We start from the raw sequence: 6,076 nt of genomic DNA, 5'->3' as shown, positions 1-6,076 counted from the left end.
AGTAACTATACCAATCGTTAGTACTACGATAGTGCTAGCTTCCCAACGTTAGTGCTGCTATACTTAAATAAATAGAGCGAATTTTTTGTTGTATGCCAACTTGACGTCAAGTTAGCATACGCATATACAAAAATTAAAGCACTAACGAAAGTAACTATACCAATCGTTGGTGCTACGTTAGTTCTGGTTAGTGCTAGCTTCTCAACGTTAGTACTACTATACTTAAAAAATTAAGCGACTTTTCAGAAAAATTAACAATACCAGCTACAAATGCGAATACGAATCTGATATTCTCTAGCTGGAAAAGAAAGTTACTGTTTGGTAGGTGAAATTAAAAAAAAAAAAAAATGTTAGTTTGTTAGAAATGATTATTTCATTTATTAAATCTAATTGTTGTCTAATGTTTGTTAAATTTAAGTGTTGGAAATTTGAATGAGGCCGTGGGTTATAACAATATTTGATTGTTAAATTTTTAATGTAATTAGGCAAAATCGCTTTGTGATTATAAACAAATGGTAATTAAATATATTTTAATTATGACAGTTATATCAAAGCTGACAGTAATAGTATCTATCATAACGTAAATAAATTAAGTTGGCCGAAACAAAGGCGATAGTTTTAGCGTAAAATCAGTATATTTAAAAAATAAAAAAATTTTTTTTTTTTTTTTTTCATTCATGGTTGACAGATTTACCACACACATCTAACAAAGTTTGCATCCTGCTTTCATATTGGTGTGAACGGAATATTTTATTTAGATTGAAACAGTCTGATTCGATAATTTGGAGAACGATCATCACTAATCTAAACCTTATTTCTCTCCGCCCGTGAGCTTGGCCTCCACACGACACACTAAGGATAAAATTAGTGTCAAATGTTAGTGCTTCTTATTGCACCAATTCTTAACGTTAGTGCTTCATTAGTGTAAGTGCTACAAGTAAAAAATCTTTGTGAAGGCACGTTCACGCTGCCCCCCACTTCATGCACTAACGGAAAATTTAGTGCCAGTCATTAGTGTATCGTTAGTGCTTCTTAGTGCGCCAGCCTCCAATGTATGGCTTCATTAGTGTAGCTGTTACAAGATAAATAGCTTTGGGAAGTCAGCGTAAACTTAAACGTCCATCTTAAGCACTAACGAAAAATTAGCGCCATTCATTATGCATTGTCAGTGCTCCTAGAAAACACTGAGAGTTTCATTAGTGCTTCAGTATTGGTGTACTTATGGTAAGTTACACGTCACGAAACATACATAAGAAATACATGGGGTAGTTATCATTGTGTCATATTTCCGCCAAATTCAAAAGCACTAATGACCTCTTGTAGTGTAATCATTAGTGTATCGCTGTTTATTCTTAGTGCACCAACCCCTAACGTTAGTGCTTCACTAGTGCAAGTAACACACCTTTGGGGGGACAAGTTCACGCTAGCCTCCTACTTCAAGCACTAACGAAAAATTTAGTGCCATTCGTTAGTGTTTCGCTAGTGCTTCTTAGTGCACCAACAACTATCGCTATTGCTTCATTAGTGTAGACTCTAGAGCCGAAACAATTTACGCGCTTGCCCCAACTTCAACCACTAACGAATAAATTTGTGCTAGTCGTTAGTGCATCGTTAGTGCTTCTAGAAAACCCTAATAGTTTCTTTAGATATTATTATTAGTGTAGATGCAGCCATTTGTCACGAAACTCCTATAATAAATACATAGGGAATTTTTCATTGGGTCAAATTCCCGCCAAATTCAAAAGCACTAAAATTTCTTCTAGTGCAGTCGTTAGCGCTTCGTTAGTGCTTCTTACAGCACCAACTGCCAACTTTGGTGTTTCAATAGGTTAGACGCTAGAGCCACCAAGAAAGCACTGACGATGAAACCTAGTGCAATAGATAGTGCTTCGTCTAGAAAACACTAATAGCTCAGTTAGTGTTTCAATATTAGTTTATATATTGCCAATTATATATCACGAAACTCCTGTAAGAGAAACGGGAAATTTTTCATTGGGTCAAATTCTCGCCAAATTCAAAAGTAGTAATGATCTATTCTAGTGCAATCATTAGTTCTTCGTTAGTACTTGCTAGTGCACCAACTCCGAATATTACTGCTTCTCATCGTGAATGCTTTTGTGCGGAGAGGCAAACGTGTAGTTATCTTACCCTAAGTTTTATTTTCTAGCGTCCATAGTATTGATGTACTAATGATGGATGGGAGTTCTGCAATAAGACCTACTAACGAAGTAGTAACCATTTTACTATATATGGTCATTACTGCTTTGAAATTTGGCGGGAATTTTACGTAATGAAAAATGCTATGTGTTTGAAGTTAGTTCCGCACGCTTCTTAAATGCTACTATTTTTTTTACATGTTTAGTGCTTCGTTACTGCACATTAGTGCACTAAACACTAACGTTAGTGCTATGATACTTTAGAAGTTATTAATGAATAACTCGGACGGGGCTAACTTTTGATTTTTCAACTTTTACACAATTTTACAGTAATTGTGGCACAAAAGTTAGACCAACACCAGCGGTTAGTGCATTGTTAGAGCTCTATAAAACACTAAGCTCTAAGGTTAGTGAGGGGCTAAATTCAAATATATTGAATTTTACAACAATTTTCTCACGAAGTTGGAATAAACGTCAAAGGCTAGTACATCGTTAGAAATCCAAAAAGCTCTAACGTTAGTGCTATCTAAACTCTAACGTCAGTCTATCGTAGTTTGGGAAATTTTAATGAATAACTGGTGCGGGGCTAACTTGAGATCTTTCAATTTTATTTTTTTATTTATTTATTTTATTTTATTTTTTTTTTATTTTTTTATTTTTTTTACAATTTTATACTAATTGTCAGACAGAAATGAGAAAATCACCAGTGGTCATTGTATTGTTGGTAATAAATAACTCAGGCGGGGCTAACTTCAGGTGTTTCAACTTTTACCCAATTAGTGTAAAATTCGATAAATTTAAATTTAGCCCGAGTTATTCATTAATAACTCCTAAACTATGACAGCAGTAATGTTAGTGCTTAGTTTATGGAGCATTGACCGCTGGTTTTGTCTCGTTTCTATCTGACAATTAGTGTAAAGTTGTATCAAAATTGAAAGAACTAAAGTTAGCCCTGCAAGAAATGTTCATTAATAATTCCTAAACTACGATAGCACTAACATTAATGCCTAGTGTCTTTCGGAGCACTAACGATGCATTAACCTTTGACGTTTATTCCATCTTTATGGGACAATTATTGTAAAATTGGATAAAATTAAATTGAGCCCCGAGTGTTATTCACTTCTAAACTATGATTGGTGTTTCGGCAAGCAATAACGATGCACTAACTTCTGGCGTTTATTCCACGTTTGTAGGATAATTATTGTAGAGTTCGATAAATTTAAATTTAGTCCCACGAGAGCTATTCATTAAAACTCCTAAAATATCATAGTATTAACGATAGTGTTTATTGCAGTAATGTACACTAACAAGGCACTAACCATGTAAAACGTTTTGATAGTATTTGAGATGCGTGAGGGGCTAAATTTCGTCATGTGGCATTTTCCATTTTCTAAAATTCCCGCAAAATTTCAAAATATTAATGACCATATACAATTTAATGGTTACTATTACGTTAGTGGGTCTTATTGCAGAACTCCCAACATTAGTGCTTCAATAGCATGGACGCTAGAAGATGAAACTTAGGGGAAGCTTACTACACGCTAGCCCCTCCCCACAAAAGCATTCACAAGAAACACTAATCCTCGGAGTTGGTGCACTAGCAAGCACTAACAAAGTACTAACAATTGCAGTAGAAGATATCATTACTGATTTTGAATTTGGTGGGAATTTCACCCAATGAAAAATTCCTCATGTATTTCTTATGAGTGTTTCGTGATATAATTTGCTAATCTACACTAATAGTGAGGCACTAACGAAACTATTAGTGTTTTCTAGAAGCGCTAACGACGACTGGCACTAATTTATTCGTTAGTGCTTGAAGTGGGGCCAGCGTGTACCATTGCTTTGGCTCTAGAGTCTACACTAATAAAGTACTAACGTTATTGGTTGGTGCACTAAATTTTTCGTAAGTGCTTGAAGTATGGAGCAGCATGAACTTGCCCTCCCAAAGAGTTTTTACTTGTATCACCTATACTAATGAAGCACTAACATTAGGGATTGGTGCACTAAGAAGCACAAACAAGTGTAATTTTATCGTTAGTGCCTTAAGTGAGGGCCAAGTTCACGGACGTAGAAAAATACGGTTTAGATTCGTGATGATCTTTCTCTAAATTATTGCATAAGGCTCTTTCAATCTTCATAAAATGTTCCGTTCACACCAATACGAAACCAGTATGCAAACTTTATGTTAGATGTTTGGTAAATCTGTCCACCATGAATAAAGAAACCAAAAAGGGATTTTTTATTTTTTTAAAAATACTGATTTTACGCTAAAACTATCGCCGTTGTCTGTGCCAACTTACTTTATTTATGTTATGATAGATACTATTACTGTCAGCTTTGATATAACTGTCATAATTAAAATATATTTAATTACCATTTGTATATAATCACAAAAAAAGGTTTTTTGCCTAATTATTTTACATTAAAAATTTAACAATCAAATATTGTTATAACCCACGGCCTCATTCAAATTTCTAAATGCAAATTTAATTAACATTAGAAATTTGACAAAAAAGAATATTATTTTAAAATGTTTCAACAAGTAGATTTAATAAATGAAATAATAATTTCTAACAAACAACAAAATGTTATTTTTTTTTTTTAAATTTCACCTACTAAAAAGTAACTTTCTAGTCAAGTTAGAGAATATCAGATTCGTATTCGCACTTACGGTTGATATAGTCAATCTTGCTAAAAAGTCGCATTTTTTAAAGTATAGCAGCACTAACGTTGGGAAGCTAGCACTGACCACAGTGGCATAATTAAAGCCTCGAGGGCTCCCCTGCAGACAGCGTGTAGTGGGGCCCCTTCTCTCGTCCAACTTCACGATTTGGAGCCCCCATGATGGCCTGCCCTCGTCCCGCAATGTGGATTCTACGGGGCCCTTATTTACGCCCCTGACTAATCAGTACTAACGTAGCACAAACGATTGGTATAGTTACTTTCGTTAGTGCTTTAACTTTTGTATATGCGTATGCTAACTTGACGTCAAGTGGCATAAAACAAAAACGTCGCTCTACTTTTTAAGTATAGCAGCACTAACGTTGGGAAGCTAGCACTAACCAGCACTAACGTAGCACTAACAATTGGTATAGTCACTTTCGTTAGTTCTTTAATTTTTGAATATGCGTATGCTAACTTGACGTAAAGTTGGCATAAAAAAAAGTCGTTCTATTTTTCTAAGTATAGCAGCACTAACGTTGGGAAGCTAGCACTAACGCAGCACTAACGATTGGTATAGTTACTTTCGTTAGTGCTTTAGTTTTTGTATATGCGTATGCTAACTGGACGTCAAGTTGGCATACAACAAAAAAGTCGCTCTATTGTTTTTAAGTATAGCAGCACTAACGTTGGGAAGTTAGCACTAACCAGCACTAACGATTTTATACTTTTTGTCGTGTTGGCTAAATGTGTGTATGCTAACTTGACACACGTGTGTATCCAACGATTTTCAAAAGTTGCAGTTTACATGTTATAAGTAACCTCATAAATTATATAGTTGTTATTGAATGCAGAAATGGTTATTCCTGCAGGAATGCAGATGCATTGTGGATAATGGCATATGCATGGAAATTAACAATTTAAGAACAAGAGAACACAAGTGAGTTTCTACCGTGTATTAAGCAGATTGTATAAAAAAAATGATTACGTTTTATTTGATTTCATTATAAAACAGTAAGAAACCCGTAAAACTCAGTAATAAGATGTTAATGACTAAAAGATTAATTATGGGTTGGTAGCTTAGATACTTGCACAATATCTTGTAACTGTAATTTTAAATCAAGTTAAGGCTCGCGAGGCTTGTATTTGTTTTAATGTAAATTTATCGATTGACAACTAAATTATTTTCTTAAGAGCCCAACAATTAATTTTACAATCTTTCACTTTCATTAATCATCTGTCTCCTCTAGCATAAA

At 34.5% G+C, this 6,076-nt stretch overlaps 1 protein-coding gene across 1 annotated transcript in view; it reads right to left on the bottom strand.

Annotated features, from left to right (window-relative positions):
* Positions 1-6,076, bottom strand: part of LOC145664038 (uncharacterized) — a 203,811-nt gene that overhangs the window by 173,900 nt on the left and 23,835 nt on the right. The gene's annotated exons all lie outside the window — the stretch shown is intronic.

Source organism: Thermobia domestica, chromosome 11, assembly GCF_964235325.1.
Source record: "Thermobia domestica chromosome 11, izTheDome1.hap1.1, whole genome shotgun sequence".
NCBI classification, from domain to species: Eukaryota; Metazoa; Arthropoda; class Insecta; order Zygentoma; family Lepismatidae; genus Thermobia; species Thermobia domestica.
Note: the sequence above shows the minus strand (reverse complement) of the source record. Positions and strands in the feature narration are given on the sequence as shown.